Source organism: Sycon ciliatum, chromosome 13, assembly GCF_964019385.1.
Source record: "Sycon ciliatum chromosome 13, ocSycCili1.1, whole genome shotgun sequence".
NCBI classification, from domain to species: Eukaryota; Metazoa; Porifera; class Calcarea; order Leucosolenida; family Sycettidae; genus Sycon; species Sycon ciliatum.
In genome coordinates, this window is record NC_088655.1 from 2,469,964 (window position 1) to 2,490,459 (window position 20,496).

The window sequence follows — 20,496 nt, forward strand, 5'->3', positions numbered from 1 at the left end:
CTGCATCACGAGCTCCCCATGCTCGCAAACCAGTATTTTGCTGAGAGGCAACGGCATTTTGAGTTGGAAAGGAACCTGGCTTAGTGCAGTTTGGTCCTGTAATGGAAGTGCAGCATCTGCATCAGGAGTTGGCAGCAGAGCTCGTGTACAGAGTCTCGTGGAGCAGTTGGACGATGGGGTGAAGAAAGCCGAAAAACAGCTTACGTACAATAACATAAAGAAAGACTCTGAGCCGCGCCAGTTTCTGACTGGTTTGCCTTCAGGTGTTTGGACCGCTCTGTGGGACTTCTTTGAGCCTAGCCGAGAAAATGTACTGCGCCGAGCCAGACCTGCAAATACGGAAGCTGAGGGACGGCGGATACAGTTGGAGGTGGCCGTAAATCGCCAATGAGCATGTAATGGAGGATCAGCTGCTATTGGCATTGATGTGTCTAAGCCTGGGCCGAATGGGACAGAAGCTGTCATGCGTGGTACAAGTTAATCATCCGTTTCACGGTATATACTATATAGCTAGCTGAGCTGGAAAGACGTCTTGTTCCTCCGTTTGGGCATGATCCCCATTTGGGCGAGCTGGCGAGATGTTCAGTCATCAATGCCATGTACCGCAAGACATTCTGCATTGTGGATGAAACAGTTCTATTTTGCCATGCACTTAGGGTTCTCGCACGGGCACAAAAAGACCCAACAGATCCTTGCGCTCTTATTTTCTCCCATGGTAACATTGCTGATCACAACACCCGGTAGCCAGTCGCAGATGCAACCAAATCAACCAGGTTCTCTTACTTTTTTTTTCCAATACTGAAACCAAAGGTATACCAATATTTGCATCGAATGCAGTGATGATTTCAATACTGTCCACTAGTACAACGCATTACCAGACTGGCATATAATCATGATAATATTATCCATTTCGCAATCACTGTCATTGCTTTCTTAGATCTTCAATCATCAATATCGGACCATAAACCGTCTATCATCTTCTATTATATCATCATTAGTATCCTGCTACTATCCTCCTCTAACGATGAGCTCGAAGAAAAGAAACAGCGGTCTAGAGGCGTAAACAATATCTGTCAACGGAAGTGTCCTTGCTGTGCTGGTGTGTTTATGCTTCGTGCATTAGTTCGGCCAAGAGCGCATGGTGGTGGCGGGTTGAGGATGTTAAATATACTAGAAAATAGTTCACTCTGAACGTGCAGGGGGTATATTCATAGGTTCGAAAGAACCGCACACACACTTTGCTGCAGACAGCGGCAAGCTTTGGCCCTCGTGCTTCGAAGAGGGAGCAATCCACTGCGCTACGCTTGCGATTAACAGCAAGCTTCGACTTTTCAAAGGTACGACTCATCATTGGCTCTGGGGTAATGTTCCTGGAACAAATGCCCCATAGCCAACCGAGGGCCAGGGAGCACGCAATCTGCCTTCCTGGGCGAGAAGTGTTCCAGCACAAGAAGCAGCACGAATACATGCTGACAAAGACCACCATCACCACCAGCCGGCACACAGCACACTGTTCTTCAAACACCATCCACTCCGTCCATGTGTTTGCACTGTCCTCCTCTAGCTCTTCACGCTCAACAAATAACACGCACTGCTCATCGTTTTTTTTATGCTTCCTCTGGGTTGGCTAGCCCTTCGACTTGACAAAACAGCGATCACCACTGCACTGCTATCGTCACCTCATAGCAGTCGCTTCCACCAGTGGCTTTTCCTGTCTTTGCAAGGTGTCCAAGGATGGCTGCTGTTGTCACTACAGGCAAATCAGAAGTACTTTAGTGGCTGATGTCCAACCAGATCGTTGGAAAATCGATTTTTCCACTTCAGGGCTGCTGATCGCGACTTGGTGACTTGGCAGCACCACGGTTACCTTCATAGAAGATGGCTCTGGAGAGGAAAAGACAGACCAGAAAAAGGTTACTATTATCTTCAGCACCGATCGCAAGGAGAAAGAAATATGGTCTGCTGTAGCCTAGGCACAAAATAAATCTCACAACACGATTCACGATTCGAATATTTCAACAACAAAAAAACTCACCTCTGGAGTAACTCCTGTTTGTGGCCCGAGATCGTTCCCTCCCGCGCCTTGAAAAAATCCTGCAGCGGCATCACAGTCCATGTCTCTCTCGGAGACTCTGCTCCTACCAGCAGGAGGTTTAGCACCGCTCGAAGCCATCGCAAACTACTTGAACTAAGCAGAAGACATTCCAAAACAAACCTGAAACACACTGTCAAAGATGCTGTCACGTTCAAAAACTAGCTCGATCGCGAGTGAGGTTGCCCCCGTGCTCGAACCCAGTATAATAAGGGGATCGGTCTATTTGCCTCGCATTGTCTTCGGCGGCACTCCTGTCCTTGAGGAGAAGGCTCTCTCTTTACTTGGAGTGACCTTTGACTCGAAGCTGTCATTCAGCACTCATCTCCGGAAGGTTGCCACTCGAGCCAAACAACGCCTGGGCTTCCTGCGCCGTGCAGCGCACATTCTCTCTCCAGCCGGCCGCACCACAGTCTACAAGGCATTTGTTCGACCAGTTATGGAGTATGCCCCCCTCATCTGGATAGGTGCTCCGCCCAGCTACCTGCAACGCCGGGATCATATCCAACGCTGTGCTCTGCGAATCATCGGTCCAGGTGCACTATTACCTAGCCTGGCCATCCGTCGTACTGTTGCCTCGCTTGCCTGCCTATACAAGCTGCATTACCTGCCTGGCCCTCCGCAGCTACTCTCTGTTTTGCCACCGCGCCATTTCCCCTCATCCAGCCCCAGAACTCGCAGCGAGCATGTTAGCGTCATTGGCCATGATCACCAGCTCCAACACCAGCTGCTTGCATCTGTCCCGCTGGCATTAAAGCGCTCGTTCCCACACTGCAGTATCAGTGACTGGAACTCCCTCCCCGCCGCTCTTCTGTCCCAGCCTCCCCACAGCAAGGGAATACAAGCATTCAAAACTAATGTTTATCGCCATCTGCGAAGCACAAACTGGCTCTGGGCAGTCGACTCGCTATGATGATGCTCTCGTCGTTCTCCTCTATCCCTATCTATGCACCACAACTGGCTCAGACAACCGACTCACCATGATCAGCCATGATGATGCTCATCTCAGTAACAGCCCATGTAATTTGTTAATAGTCTCACAGTTTCTCCCGCACACTCGCTGGTGTTAACCCTTCAGGCCTTCCTTTCTTTTAATTTTGCTGACTCGTACAGCTCTATCTTTTGTTTTTGAAAGAGTTGGTGGACAAGCCGTTGATTATTCACTCTCATTGTAATATCAAAAAGTATTCTTTCTAGACCAAAGAGTGGTATATTTGATAACATTTAATAACGATAGAAATTTTTACGATACTTCTCCAGACGTTTCGTTGTTCTGAACAACATCGTCAGTGGATAAAGAATGATTCTTTATCCACTGACGATGTTGTTCAGAACAACGAAACGTCTGGAGAAGTATCGTAAAAATTTCTATCGTTATTAAATGTTATCAAATATACCACTCTTTGGTCTAGAAAGAATACCTTTTGTTTTTGGTGCGTGTTTTTGGCCGTGATGCCGAGACCTCAGGTCGGCAGAGAAATCAATGCCCCACCATCACTGCTGCGTCTCGCTTCAGCCCCTGCTCAATAGTTGTCACGTTCGTCCTAGTCTCAGTATCATTGTCTTTCTTATTATTTTCGAGCTGGGAATGTGAACATAGTAAAAAAAAAAAAAAAAAAAAACATGCACACGCGCAGGCGCACACACGCGCAAGCACACAGTGAGGGTGCTGGCGCACGTACACACACTTGTGCAGACACACATACACATCTGGCCCTGGTCCAGGTAAACACTGCCATTACGGTCACGTGTCCCCTTGCGGGGCCGACAACATGGAAACGATGAGCTACGGCAGAAAGTCGGAAGTCCGCCGAGAGGTCGTGGACCATGTTAAATTGGCACCACGAGAGACCCATCTCTGGCAGCTATGGATGTAGAAGCCACGAGTAGAGCGGCAGCACCGACCACATGCCCCACAGTGGGCCTTGCAACACACGTACACACACACACACACACACACACACACACACACACACACACACACACAAACACACACAAACACACACACACACACACACACACACACACACATAACCATCATAGCAACCTCTTTTAAATCCAATTCTCCATGATTACACAAGCTATGACAAAAAATAAACAAAATTACATATAGAACATTGTAAACACACATAGAAATTACTATCAGTTCATAAATCAATGATGAAAAAACAACATAGCATAGCAGTAGCAGCAGATATGATTATAGGCATGAAAACATCAGAAATCTATTCACAACAGTCCTCAACATTAGAGTAGTAAGCAGGCAAGCAGCAAGCAAAAACATAATATGTACAAGAAGAAAAGCAGGCAAAAAAACATATCCATGGTCAGGGTTTAGGGGTAGGGGGTATACAGGGGAACAAAACAATACAAAACTTTACATTCTCTCAAGAATTTACAACAAATTTACTGAGTTTACATGACTGTGTGGTCAAATTACAACACAACAACACAACATACATTGTCACAATCACATTACACTCACACAACCAGTCTACATACTCACACACCTTCCAAACCATCCCGACGCCCCCTCTCTGTGAACACAGTGACAAGTTGAGAACAAACATTCTCACTCCAGCCACAGTCATACACGGACAGTGCACATAACTGCGTACACACCTTCACTGCTTCAATGAATCTCAATTCATCATCCTCACTACCCACAAACACATTCCTAGCCAACCCCAACACTACCAGCTGTGTACATTGCTCCAACATATCACAGAGTACAGACAACGGTGCAGCACCATCACTATACATGTAACTGGCATGGACAGTGCGTACATTCTTACACTGACTAAGTGCACGGAACACCGACACAAAACCACTCACACCAACAGGGTTACCAACGACACCCACATCCACAAGACTAGCAGACATGGCTGAAATCATGGAGGACAATGCCTGACCATCATGAATAGCATTCACGCGTAGACCTAGTACACGTACACTGCTACACCTCTGTAAGCCTGCTGATAAGCTGTGAAATGACTCATTGCCAATGCTACAATATGAGAGGTCGACTTCCTCCAAATCACTACATGTATAGCCACACAGTAAAGAACTGAGAGCAACACATTCATGAGAAGAAAGAGAAACCCAACGGAGATCGAGCTTTGATGCAAGCCTAGCACGAAAGAAAGGGTGTGTCCAGTTGCAGGACACACCGTGATACTCTGCATGCTCATGATATGCCACCACAAGATGAACAAACAACCTACGTATAGAAGAAGATTCAGCAGCAGCAACAGCAGCATCAGCTAGACTTACAATGCGAGAAGGAGCAGCTTGCAGGGATTCATGACTCAGCAGCATAGCAGCGGGGTGAAGGAGACTCTCGCACGGCCGCGCCAGCTCGGCATCCACCTGGGATAGCGCTTCCAGCAGCACAGTGCCATTTGCAACACTGCCGTTCTCCATCCACACCGTCAGGAGAGTCTTTAGGAATAGCGCGTCTGTGGGCTCTCGGCTGATGGGCATGGAACGGCGCACACGTTGCCCACCATGGCCCTTGCCACGGTCATGCCGAGGAATGAGGAGAATGTCGGCGAGGACTGTCATGTGCTCAGCCTTCAGTACCTGGCAAAGACGGTCGTGGACCTTTGCCATCTCCATCTCACCCGTCAGGACACTTGAGTCGTTGCACATGTCCTCGGCTAGCTTAGCGGCGGTGGCAGCATGTCTAGCGGCAGTCGCGGCATGTTGAGAGGCTTTAGTTGTATCTTTGGCAGCCCATACATGTCGCCCTTGGCTGGCCCATTCGTTTGCTTCTTTGGTGGATTTGTCGGCCTCACCGCTAGGATCCAGTGGTATGGGATCCGCACACTGCACACGCCATAGCTCCTCCATTATGGTCAGCGACACGTCTTCCGGGCATAGAGCAATGAGAAACTTCCAGAACATTGCCATATGGCCATCGTACGCGCCCAGTCGCCGTACCAGTGCAATGCTGTGATGTCTTTCTTGCACAACGCATTCTGCCTGGAACCATGCCGCCAGGAACTCCTGCAGTGACAGATGACAGAAGCGGTATTGCCGAGCGTCCGTAGACATCGTGCCCTGGCATGTTTGCAGAAGACCCAAGCTCATGGCATCCTTGCTCAAGTGGGAGTTGATGATGTCGGACGTGTTGAACACCATCCTTTTCACCAGCAGCATGCGAAACGCAAAACGTCCCAGTTCCTGTAGCGACTGGACCACTTTGCCGGGTGCCAGTGAAATCGACTCGCAAACCGCACCACCAGCACGCTCTACGACTCGGCGCAGTAACGATTCGTACAGGGATGCGCTGCACTTCCACACGGCATTGCTGGCCTTGAAAAGCTCACATGTTAGGGCTGCAAACATGGGAGTTGCCATAAGACATGACACATCCGGCTTGCTCTGCAGCTCTGCCAGCAGAATTCCAGCGCGTTGTTTACCGAGGACCTTCTCCGCGTACTCCCTCACGTTTTCCGGTGAGAAACCCAGTACTTGGATCTTCTGCTGATATTTGCCACACTGCGATAGTTGATATGCATCCTGGCATGGACGGCTTGTGACGATCACGTGTGTCTTCACCATGCCCTCACGTTTCAGCAAATGTCTCATGAACTTACTGCAGCTGGCGAAATCACATTCATCCAAGCCGTCCATGATGACACATAGACGGCTTGGAGAGTCTTCGAAGTAGCTTGCAAGCTCCAATATCTCAGTCTGCGACAGGCCCTGGGTGTCCAGTTTCACAGCCAACAGCTCCGCAAGACTAGTGGCAGCTCTCACCTCTTTTTCACGGAGCTCCAGTCCTACGACAAGATCGAATTCCTCCTGCCACAGTTCACCTCTGCTCCACAGGTATAGAACCATGAGCAGAAACACTGTGGTCTTGCCACTACCAGCAGATCCGTACGCCAGTACATTCCGTAACACCTTGCCACAGAGATTTCTCGACTCGGTCGCTGTAGCTGCTGCTGCTGCTGGTGCAGATTTTCCTGCTGCATGAGAAACGGCGTCAACACTCGAACCTGCGGCACAAAACAGGTTCTTCAATTCAATTCGATCGGCTTTGCTAAATTGCACTGCGTGTTCACGTCTCTCGGCATACGTCGAGAACGCTTCATCAAAGTCTCTTTTCAATTCCTTTTCAGACACAAACGCCAAATTCACGAATATCTGTTCGAGCGGAATGTGATTATCAGAAGCGAGGCCGCCGCTCAGCTGAACTCCCGACTCTTCGGCCTGTTCCAACAACTTCTTTTTAGCTTTCACCAGTGAAGGCAGCAGAGCCCTGGGCTTTGCGCCAGGCCCCTCAGCCATAAGCTTCGACAGCACAACAGGTAGATATACGTGTGTGAAAAGCGAAAACCTACTTTGTCAGTTCAGTGCAGTTTCTCCCTTCACAGTTCAGTGCAGTTTCTCCCTTCACTGTTCAGTGCAGTTTCTCCCTTCACAGTTCAGTGCAGTTTCTCCCTTCACAGTTCAGTGCAGTTTCTCCCTTCACAGTTCAGTGCAGTTTCTCCCTTCACAGTTCAGTGCAGTTTCTCCCTTCACTGTTCAGTGCAGTTTCTCCGTAGACCTACATGTACTAGACTACTGACTACTGTTCAGTGCAGAGTCGGGAGGTTCCGGAGTACGATTTTTCGTGCCAAAATCCGTGGAGGCTCTACGGATTTTTTATACGTCGTTTTCGAGCAGTGAAAAGTTCCGGGGTACGGAGATTATGTGTTTGCCGTCATTGCCTAGGTTACGATCGCAAACACGTCACATTCCCGCGCTATGCCTTTTTATTTTGAAAATTTGTACCGAAATCAAAACTTCCCGCGAAAAATCGATGTTTCTCGTACCAAATTTGTACGCGAAAAATCTTTCTGCACCCGATGACGCAAAATCTCCATACGAAGCATGGTTCGTATGAAAGCCAGTCCACACGTACACGGATTCTCGTGCCGAAAAATCGTATGGAGCACGCCTGGAAAAAATCCGTAGCGCCCATACGGATTTTGGCACGGAAAATCGTACCCCGGAAGCTCTACTGTTACATGATGCGTGCAACACTCACTCTGACTCTAGTGCTCTGTCTGAGTGCATGTAGACATGATACAGCTATGCATGCAAGCAACACTCTGACTACACAAATGAGCCGTCAGATGCATAAAGGGACCATTGCAGGTCCACTTGAAACGGAGAAAAACGTGTTCAAAGTCAAGTGGTTCGTTTTCAACATTTTGAACTGTCAAAACGATGCGTTCGCGATTTACGTTGAATTGTGTCTCCCATTCATTGAGACCACCGTAGTCTGGAAGCTGGTGCCATGACGATAATTCTGGTCGTTCAACTGTCCAAATCGGCTGAGTTGGGGCTGAGAACGGCCAAATTCCGCGGCAGTGTTCCCATCACGCAAATGCAAACAAATCTTTCTCGCCAATCGCTTTTTGGTTTGCATAATTTTCCAACGAAGCGATATTTTTTGAAACGGTTTTTTGCATGTGAATCTACAACCCTTCTAGATTCTTGTACATATCATAACTCAATTTGCCCAAAAATTGTCAAATGGTCCCTTTATGCATCTGACGGCTCAAATGATTGTACTCCGGCATATGCCGGCAGTAGCATACAAGTACAGGTTCCTGCACGAGTTCGAGGGCAGTACCGCGGAATCCAGCCCGCGCCGCGATAGCGGCAAGGGCTAGGCTGGATGAACAGCGGTAGATCTACTGCCGTACAGGACGAGTATGAGTGACTGGAACGACGTTACGTGTTTCCCGTGTGCACCCCAAGCCAAATACTGTAAAAGCAGAAATTTTCGGTGGTGTTTTATTTTCGGTAACTTCGGTGCCGACAATTTTTACCGAAAATAAAACGCACCGAAATTGTCGGTACACCCGATACTGTATACATGTAGTACTAGTACACTTACCTGGAAAATGGGTTTTACCGAAAATTTCCCGCTACCGAACCGCCGATTTTGGCGAATACCGAAAATATTACACCACCGAAAATTTCTGCTTTTACAGTAAAGAGATCATGACAGACACACACCTGCATTGTGTTTTGTGATTTTTTTTCTGGTACTGTTTTTTGTAGTAGTCCATACTATACGTCGTAGTGCTTTTTTTCTCGTAAGTGCTACGTCACAGCATAGCAACAATTTCAAAAATTCAAAAACTGGATCCACTTGGATCCAGTTTTTGTATGGATCCAAGCACATTTCAAGCGGTCTTACCCACAGCATGGTGATGTAGCCAGTGAAACTGACTGATTTGGCTACTGGGGGCGGGGTTACAACTGGTGGCGAAATAAAAGTCACACCTGCATGCGACATGAGTGGGTTGCTATGCACCCACATACTTAGGCAAAGTCACACCTACCCCCCCCCCCCCCCTTGTCCTTAGTGGATCCAAAAATAGAAATCTGATGTCAACTTACTACTCCCTGGCCGTTTTGACGTCATCACTTTCAAGCCCTGACATTGTCGACTGGGCATCGGGCATTCTGGCTGTTCTGTTCCTACGGATTTTTCCCACGTCTTGATCGGAAACCTCGGCAGCGCGGGTTCTGCAGGTTGCTGAGCATTGCGCGCTTTGGTTGAGGCTCATCCGGCTCGTCTAAGATCTCCTTCGCGACTCGGCTTACATTTCGGAGGAGCTCGTTCACATCGCCAATATCGTTCAACAAAGGGGTTTCTTTTCTCCCAGTTCCAGATGAAATGTTGGAGCGCCATGATGACAGTTGTGGTTGCAAACAGTCGCTCTTCTGCTTTAGACTTTTGTAGTTATTTTTTTAGTAACCAATGAAAGACCATGAAGTAGACAGTCAGTCCAGTGGCTACTGCCCGTCGTCAAGTGACGACGGGCAGTGACGACGGGCAGTGAATCCGTTCCTGCCCGTCGTCACTTGACGACGGGCAGTGGATCCAGTTCCATCACCTTTGGCTTTGAGCAGGCAGGACCGCGCTTTCCAGCCCGCGCTGTTTGATCTGTCATTGGTCAACTCCAAGGCGACGATCACGTGACATACGGGAAGAGTGCATAACCTACCACTTGTACTGCGACTATGCGGTGCAGTCACACAGGCACACGCGGCACAGTCACATTCATTGTGTGGAACAGCTGGCAAAAAGGCACATGGACCATGTTTATGTATTTATGCGGTAGATCTACAGATAGTGCAGTCACACATCATGTGCCTGTGGCCAGGGTCACACATACAGACTGCGCATGCGTGGCACAGCCCGGGCACCCTCAGAACTCAAGCAGGCAGCTGCAGAATCATACTCAACTCCTTAAAGGGGAAGTGCATCGATTTTTCGAGTAGGGTCCAGAAGAAAGACAATTTGATATCGGTTCGAATGGCATATCTCTCGCTTCCATACGATAAGCCAAACTTGCCAAATCGCCAATTGTATGCTCACGTTGCCATAGCGACCAGCGGTGTGATGACGTACGAAAGGCTTAGCTCCTCCACAGAGAAGGTCGATCACTGCACAAATTGGTCATTTTCAATTGTCTTATTGTACTCACGATGTGAAAGAAGTGCTGTGTTCAATGCTGTTAGTGCCGTGAACTATTTGTCGCCCTTCTCATGCATTTCCCTAGGCTGACTGTGCCTAGGAAATGGTTTCCTCCAGGACAAGATGCTTGGAATTCGCCGTCTCTCCTGAGACATTTTCAGCAAACTTTCAAACCTACGACATTATTTCATTCGTCAATCTCCACCACCCGTCGTCTCACCTGGCTTCAGAAGATGTTACGAGAGATAGGAGAGTCGCCAGGAAGCATCACATTCATCTTCAGGAAGTGGAAAGAGCAAACGGCATGGTCCTTGGTTGGGGGAAATGCTGAACGTCTGATTTGTCCCAACCAAGATTTCAGCATTTTGTTCGTCACTATTTTCGCTTGTCTGCTGGTGTCTCCGCGCTCCAGCTTTCTCCTGTCGGTGTCACGTCCCAGTACACAACCGAGAGGACTATTAACAAACAGTTCACTGCACTTACAGCATTGAACACAGCCCTTCTTTCACTTCGTGAATACAATAAACCAATTGAAAATGACCAAATTCTGCAGTGATCGACCTTCTCTGTGGTGGAGCTAAGCCTTTCGTACGTCATCACTGCGCTGGTCGCTATGGCATCGTGAGTATACAATTGGCGATTTGGCAAGTTTGGCTTATTGTATGGAAGCGAGAGATATGCCATTCGAACCGATATCAAATTGTCTTTCTTCTGGACCATACTCGAAAAATCGATGCACTTCCCCTTTAATTACCAGAATTTGTATGCCTCGATCTATTTCCTTAGCATATCCTCGATTAACTGCTCCCTCTACATAAAGTTGTCATTGCACTCTTCTTGCAGGAGATCCTCTCGACCGCCCCAAAGCCTTTTGGAAATCTTTAAAAATATAATAAGATACAAATATCAGAATTTCCCAACTTGCTCCCCCTTATGTTCTGGCTGCCCGTTTTGGATCCATCAGTTGCCTGATGATCGTAGTAATACGTGAAACTCAGAGTTGTAACAAAGCTTCCAAACTATCTCTTGTGTAAGATACAAATACAAACACTCTTTACTTGCTGTCATACACTGGACAGTAACAACAGGATGTGGACTAGACTGAGGGGCCGAGCAGGCTGGGTTCAGGATGGGAGATGAGCAGACTCTACGTTTGTCAGTGGATCATGCTAGATGTGAATGTGCGCTCGTACATCTACTAGTACTAGTAGTACTAGTAGTACTAGTAGTAGTAGCAGAGTGTGCTTGGTCAAAGGCAAAGTGGTTGTTCTTCTGAAATCTGCTAGTAGTGATAGTTACACTACCATGACGTCATGTTGGTCCAGCTCACCTCTCTTTGAAAACCACTTTATTAACCAAGCATCTTGCTCTTACTTGCTCATGGCAAAGTAATTGCTTGCTCTTGTCTGACAGTCAAGACTCAAGAGTATCTTACACCGTGCAGTCCAGCTCACCAGTCTCTCTGGGGCCACTTTGCCAAGCCCGAGTGTTGTTTGCTTGAAGCCTAGTGCCAGTAGTGGCCACTGTATTATACCAATGTATAGTATGTGGTGAATACGACATTGCAGCTCTCCTCTCTTTGCCACCACTTTGACAAGGCTCTTGATCTTGATTACACTATTACAGTGTGCATGCCAATCACGAGCGTGCTACGCTATTCCAGGACCAGCAGCAGCAGCAGTAGGAGAAGTCACGTGATAATTATCATAGGATACTATTATTATTATTATTATTTATTCATATTTTACTAGGGCAGTCCCCATAGACCTATGGTCTTCTTACAGGGTGCCCTAGCCACGTGAAGATAGCGGAGCAAAATGCAGCAGGTAGGGATATGGTGCGAATCGGGGCAGGGAGGGCGTTCCATCGGTCAGCTCCAAGATAAGATACAGAGTGATAGCCAAAATACAATCTGGCATGGGGCAGTACCAGGCCGAGCAATTCCTGATACAGCATGAGCATGCAGAGATAACGGATGAGTTTGCATCTGACGGAGATGCCTGGCAGTCACACTGTGCATCTACTGCTTACACTGTCATGACCGGGGAGTGGGCCAGACATTTTTTTTTTTTTTTACTACAAAGCACTGGCCAGCAACATAAAAGGGGAGGTAGACAAAAGTGGACAAGCGAACTTTGACAACACAGAGGAGCGTGGCATGCGTGCCGATGAGGTAGGTCAACCTCCCCCGACCTAGTGGTCTCGGGTTCAACAGTTGATCTACGCATCAGGAAGGGGAAATGGACAGAGAAAGGGAGAATGAGCATGAGGAGCTTCCCAGGAGAGGAAGAGTGAGAGAGAGAGAGAGAGAGAGAGAGAGAGAGAGAGAGAGAGAGAGAGAGAGAGAGAGAGAGAGAGAGAGAGAGAGAGAGAGAGAGAGAGAGAGAGAGAGAGAGAGAGAGAGAGAGAGAGAGAGAGAGAGAGAGAGAGAGAGAGAGAGAGAGAGAGAGAGAGAGAGAGAGACAGAAAATGATAATAATAGAGACAACCGGTTATTCTCAGTGCTGGTGGACTTCAGTGGCCCATAGCCAATTGGTCTGGCGGAGGTGATGGTAGGCCTTGGTCTTGAATGTCGGCAATTTCTTGAGAGTTGGGCGTTCGGCGAGGATTGGGGCAGGCAGTGTGTTCCAGCTCTCCAGGACAAAGTATGGGAAGGAGCGGCGGATGAACTCTGGACTGGAGGCTGGCAGAGGAGTTGCGAGTTGGAAAGAGTGGCCACCAAGGGACTGGCGTTGCCGGCGCGTCCGGGGTGCAGCGTTAACTCTTGCTGGGGGAGGTACCATGTTGGTAAGCAGAGCTGGACCTGGTATGCATTGCAGCTTATACAGGTAGCACAGCCCGTAAACATGCCTTCGGATTGCCAGGCTGGGGAGCAATGAGGGGCCAATAACCTTCATGGCTCGACGCTGGACCAGGTCCAGCTGATGGAGGTGACAAAGTGCCGCACTTGCCCAGACGAGAGGGGCGTACTCCATTATAGGCCGTACAAATCCTTTGTACACAGTTAAGCGCCCTGTACTGTCCAGGATCCGAGATGCCTTTCGGAGCAGGCCGAGTCGCTGGTTGGCTCTAACGGCAAGGGAACGGATGTGGGCCCGGAAGGAGAGAGTACTGTCAAATAACACTCCTAGCAGCTTGAGCTGAGGGCTCTCAGGCACCTGCATGCCATCAAATGTGAGCTGTGGGACATCCAGGGATGGTCTGTGGCGGTCAAGGAGTATTGCCTGAGATTTTGATGGCTCGAACTTTATCTTCCATTGGGCACCCCAAGTCTGCAGGCGGTCAATAGATGCTTGGAGGCTATTGCAAGCAGCAGCGATGGTATCTGGGTTTCTGATTAGGGCATAGAGTGTTGTATCGTCCGCGTAGACAGCTAGACTGGAGCCTGGGGCTAAACACTGTTCTGCATCGTTTACATATAACAGGAAAAGAGTGGGACCTAGGAGGCTACCCTGGGGCACTCCAGCCTTGATCGGGAACAGTGGGGAGGACTGACCGCCAACAACTACAGTCAGTTTTCGGTCATGGAGATACGACCTTAGCCAAGCCAGGAGTTGGCCGTGGATGCCACATTGCTGTGCCTTCGCAAGGACACCTGGGTGGGAAACCTTGTCGAATGCCCCGGCAATATCAACTGCCAGGGCATGCACAAGACCGCCGCCAGCCAGGGTAGTGGCCCAGGAATGCTGGAGAGCCGTCAGTAGGTCACTTGTGCCCAGTCCACGTCGGAAGCCAAACTGGGACATACTATCAGGATTCTACAATTCCAGGTTCTTTACGGAAATATACCAGGAGTCCAGATACCCATTCCTCACCCTCACCACACAAGAAGACCAAAGCTTCACTCCAGGACCAAGTTCCAAGCACGAACAACAGAGAAGCAACAAGAACAACAACCAACCACCGATCGACGCAAAGCATCGACCTATATACAGTGTACTGCTATATGACTGTACTAGTAGCGTGCAAGCTGAAGGAGCGAAGCGAGCGAGCAGCCAGCACAGCATGAATAGTGATATGTTTCCCAACGCTATTCATAGACGAGACACATCGACGCCACGGCAAACACTTGACAAAGATACATGTAGGAGCAGACGGATACAATACAGATAGCAACACACGGACACGACAACACAGCTGCATAATGCCGTTTATATATTTCTATTTTTTATTTTGGTGGTGACAGTCAATTTTTTTCTTCAGACTTTTCCCGTTTGTCTCTTTCCCTCAAACCAGTTAATATTTTTTATTTTAGTCACAATTATCAATGGAATTCGTGACTAAAGAGAATGATGAAACTACAATAGGATTTATACACTTGCAGTGGAACAGCGAGGATACAAGCATAGTAAGAAAAATAGCACAAACCTAGGAACAATTTGCACCTGGTTCGAGTCCTGGTGGTGACAGTCAATTTTTTCTTCAGACTTTTCCCGTTTGTCTCTTTCCCTCAAACCAGTTAATATTTTTTATTTTAGTCACAATTATCAATGGAATTCGTGACTAAAGAGAATGATGAAACTACAATAGGATTTATACACTTGCAGTGGAACAGCGAGGATACAAGCATAGTAAGAAAAATAGCACAAACCTAGGAACAATTTGCACAGGTAATAAACTATAGGTGACCGGTCAGGAAGAGAACGCGACGGCAGCTGGAGGAGGAGTGTGGAAGCGACGTGTGCAGTGACGATGATGAACCCGGTGGTCAGTTGCTGGGAGAGCCGACGACAGGTGAAGGTGGCAGCGATGATGAAGAGGACGGTGACGATGATGACGATGATGGTGCAGATGGTGTGAAGGACGGTGGCGGTCAGAAACCAAGTGAAGGCGGAGGCGGTGAGAAGAAGAAGAATACATCGGCAATTAAATTGCATTTGTTGTCTAACCCCGTGTGTCGTGAAAGTTATGATGATTCTTGGTTCAGTGTTGTTCGTTCTGCAAGTAGTTTCAAGCAGTTAAAAGTTCTAGAAGCAGTCTACATTCGCATTCGTGATCCAAATCTTTGTAAACAAAAAGAAAATGTCACCGCACTTACGCTATTCCAGTAAATTCGCACTCACACACACTTACACATGCATGTCCATTGTCACACTGCACTTGCTGAATTTCCTATCATTTCTCACCTCACCTATAGTTTATTACCTGTGCAAATTGTTCCTAGGTTTGTGCTATTTTTCTTACTATGCTTGTATCCTCGCTGTTCCACTGCAAGTGTATAAATCCTATTGTAGTTTCATCATTCTCTTTTTTATTTTAGTATTATTATTTTTTCGGCAACGGCAACGCAGATGATGATGATGAGAGATAAGGGAAAAGAGCAACAACGAGAACAACGATGACAAGGAGGACGACTGACAATGGTTAGAACACTGTCTGTCAGGCGAACATTCACTGACCAGATCACGATGATAAGCAGGCACTGCAGGCAGTGACGTCATACCCAATGAACCTCTCAAACCGGATGTCTGCAAACCCGGCTGTGTACATGTATATGTCAGGCAACAAGGACTTACGTTGTGAATGGCCAACGATCCTCAGCGCTAGTTCAGCACCTACATGTACATGAGCGACACTGACTCACCCTGCTATCTGATGTTCACGAGGTGTTTGTCACGCTGGAAACGGAGCGTCTCTGGAAGTTTGTATCCCTTGTGTTGTTTGTGACTGGAGAGCACTATGTGGTGCTCTTCAGGCACAATCTTCCTCAAACTACTCAACCTACTCAAGCGATGAGAGGTGAATTCCCCGAAACTCGGCAAACCTGGGCGCAGCAGGCCGAAGCTATCAGCCAGAACAGGATTTACAATCACCTAGAGATACTTGAGCTATTCCAGTATTCTTCGTGAGCTGTCCCATTTCACAATGGTTCATGCCACCATTATTTCTGGTAGTATCCATGAGCATAATTCCAAGACCATCTCGGATTCTTCAGCAATTTGTGCCACGGCAAAAGACAACGCTTGACTCGGTCACTGGGGCTGTCAAACTCAGTTCCCATCACAAATGAACTTCAATTTCTCATCTGTTTCAAGTATATGTACTGCCATGACTTGACCATGCTGGGCGAAGATTGTGGCGTTGAATTCCATAGCGCACCTTCTTGCTGCCATGCAGGAGTATGCTGAGAGAAGTGAACATTTTTTTACTACAAACAATAGCCACTGAAGAGGATAGCAATAGCCTTGGGTGAATTTCCTGCCGGTACACGTTGTTGGTAGGTCTACTGGTCGGTCTCCATATCGTCAAGTTCAGAAATCACCTGTACTACACATCTTGTAGAATGGATCCTGATCGAATAATTTTCTGGTCATAAAATTCACTAAACTGAGGGCGAGACAAATAGTCAGTACTCCCCGATTCCGTCAAGCTGCTTTGAAGTCTGGATGCTCATGTGATGCTAACAAGCTCCCCGTTGTTACTTCCAGCAGCTTGAGCCTTCACTTTCCCTGCGACAGCAGCTATCAACCTCTCTCTCCCTCGTCGACAATTATCACAGATTCAACATTCTACATTTATCAGCACTGCACTGGGTGAATATGTCTCGAGACGAATTTAGCGGATCAACAACGCTTTGCTGGAGATAAATCTCCTCTGGAGGACCTTCAGCGTACCTGGAAGGGTATAGAAGACGGGATCGCTCACGACGTAGAGAGAACATAGCAAACAACCTCCTCTTCGATTGAAAATTGGCCAAAAAGTGTGTGAAACGTATGTGCGCAGATGCATTTCCACTGGCAAGCTAATCCCTCATTACGTCATCAGCGCTCGCTCGGCGAAATTCAAAAGTCGTCTTCCTGCTCGACTCGATCGCTTCTGGAGACTCGTTCTTGTTCGAGGGGTCTTCTCTTTCACCAACCTTCGTCTTGGCATCGAAAACTCGGCGTCGAAAATGAAGCCGGAGTTCCCCTTTTTAAAGTGTAGGAGAATAGATAAGTAGTAGGTGTTGATACACACACAATGGTTGCCTCTTTGCTTTGTCATACCACAACCATTCAACGCGGTGAACCCTTCGATAGGCGATTTGCCTTTGGGTCATCCTAATGAAGGTATTATTATTATATGCGTGGAAGCTGGACTGGTCCACTTACCATAGTGGCTGGCAAACACGGACACACTCAAGCATCAACACCAGTATGCTATCCTTAAGCAGCGCTGCAGGAGGTCTGATGTATGTGCATCACGTGACATATTCCAATGTTCCTCCCAACATACATCAAGAACCTGGCTTACAATGAACGCTACCAGTGCTATTCCGGACAACTCTACACGTACTTCGAAGTACACATCGGCATTCGGTTGAAAGTCGCTGGGGAAAGGACGGGAACAGGTATTGGGGGAACCTTGCATGCTATCAAATCAGAATGTAAGTTTAAGATAGGGAGCAAAGCACCATCACGTGACATCGATCTGTCAAAGGTTTCATAACAGACATGGAACTCATAATGAGAACGACGGGTAAATGACAGAATCCTAAACCCAAAACCTCCCACGCAGGCCGTCACTTGATAAAGGAACTACGAGAGCGTGAAGATATAGTGGTTACCCGAAGTGATAAAGTAGTAATTACGAGACGGTGAAGATATTGTGGTTACCCGAAGTGATGAAGGAGGTGAGATGGTGATGATGAAGACATGCAAACACTCTGCAAGAAGCTCCTTGTCGACTCAAAACCAACATACTGTAAACAAATCACTTCAAACTGAACAACATTCTGTAAACAAATCACTTTAAACTGAACAACATTCTGTAAACAAATCACTTTAAACTCAACACCTACTGCCTAACATCAGTCGACCTCAAAGAGATACTCAGACTACTTCTACACAACAACGTGTTCCAGCACCCAATCCTTGGAACATTCAAGTAGATAAAGGGATTGGCGATGGGTAGCCGACTCAATGGCACATTAGCCATTGTCATCTTGGATCGCTTTGAACAACATAACATCTACGGAGACATCTGACAGAAGAATGAAAAAGCATTACACTTATGCCTCGCAAAGTCTCGTGTGCGGTGGACAACTGCACGTACAGATATCCCATGTGGGTGGCTTTACTCCAGTCTCCATACAGAACTGCAGAATAGTATTGACAGCGTCATGGCAGGTGATCCGCCATACCTGCCCATCCTGGACAATGGAACTGAGCTGTTACAGAGGTACACCAACAGACACAAAGTCAGTCTCTACTGCGTCCTTACATCATTTCACTTTATATTGTCTAGGTGCAGGTCTTGCATGCCCATAGAGACATGCCCCCCCCCCCCTGCCCCAAATACACTCAGACATGAGCCCTTCCCCCCCCCCCTCCCAAACCGCACACATACCTGCCCTCATACAAACATCAACCCACACACAAGCAAGTAGAAAATGCTGGAAGAAACACACATCCACAAACACATACAACACAGAGTGTGGTTGCTAGCAGAAAAACGCACGCACACCCAGACATAAACACAGAGTGTGCTTGCATGCACAAACACGCACACGCACACACACACACACACACACACACACACACACACACACACACACACACACCAAGACATAAACACAGAGTGAGGTTGCTTGCACAAACACAAACATAAACACCTTGGTCCTTGGTAACACTGCCATCAAATGGTCACGTGTCCCCTGTGCAGGGGTCGACAGCACTGAGTTCAGCATTGGATCCAGAAACGCCGCTCTACTTCCTGGACAGGAAATTAGCACAGCTATGCAGGTCGAAACCACGGGATGACTTGCAGCAGCGACCGCAGCCGAGACAATGCGCTCTGCAGCAGGGCAGGGCAGCCCGCTGTTTCCGGACCGAGTCTGCCTATGCCACAGCCGAGACCGACGACACTTCAGCAGCCGAGTTGGAGAAACACACACACACACACACACACACACACACCTTGGTCCTTGGTAACACTGCCATCAAATGGTCACGTGTCCCCTGTGCAGGGGTCGACAGCACTGAGTTCAGCATTGGATCCAGAAACGCCGCTCTACTTCCTGGACAGGAAATTAGCACAGCTATGCAGGTCGAAACCACGGGATGACTTGCAGCAGCGACCGCAGCCGAGACAATGCGCTCTGCAGCAGGGCAGGGCAACCCGCTGTTTCCGGACCGAGTCTGCCGATGCCACAGCCGAGACCGACGTCACTTCAGCAGCCGAGTTGGAGAGACACTTATGCGAAGCTAGCCCGCCAGCACTCAAGAACCATCTCCCGCACGCATTACATAGTCGGCTGCCGGACTGCTCAGATATGGGCTCACACACACACACACACATACACACACCTTGACTCTTGAACGCCCATTGCCGTAGCAATAATAGGGATGGCTTCCTCACATTGAGGCTCTAAACCCGAAATCTGCAGTATGGCGCATGGCGCTTGAGGTCACCAAGACAACAGAACACTCTGTCACAGCGGTAGTTGGGGCACGGGATGTCTGTGGCTTCCTTATTCACCCTTTGTTGACCATACTGAAACCAGGTGGATCTCTACTGCGCTGTGTCATACCAGTCCACCTCAGACAAACCGATGACAGTGAAGTCCGAGGACACAACATCCCGCCAGGGCTTCTTGGGACCATGTTGCGGGCGTTTGCAGGGCAGTTCAACAAACAGCCGCATGATCTGATTGGGCAGCTGGGTCTCCTTCATCCGTGCAACATGACCAAGCCACTGCAGGCGGTGCTTCCTGATCACATCGGCCATGTCGACCTCTACCCCTGCCAGCTCAATCAGCGAGCCCGACGACAATCTCTTCTCCCATTGCTCATGACGAGAGATACCGAGAATTGCGCAAATACACTGATGGCGAAAGGTGTTCAGTCGGCGAATACGATTCACCTTTATGGGCCATATCTCCGCACCATAGAGAAGAGAAGAAATGACAACAGCACGATACACCAGCAGCTTG

General features: G+C 48.2%; 1 long non-coding RNA gene across 1 annotated transcript; it reads right to left on the bottom strand.

The window, feature by feature from the left end:
• Positions 1-804: 804 nt before the first annotated feature.
• Positions 805-2,313, bottom strand: LOC135829717 (uncharacterized). Its single transcript, XR_010555896.1, has 2 exons — positions 2,036-2,313; positions 805-1,884 (listed from the first exon to the last, which is right to left on the bottom strand). It is a non-coding gene; the product is annotated as an uncharacterized LOC135829717 (long non-coding RNA).
• Positions 2,314-20,496: the final 18,183 nt, after the last annotated feature.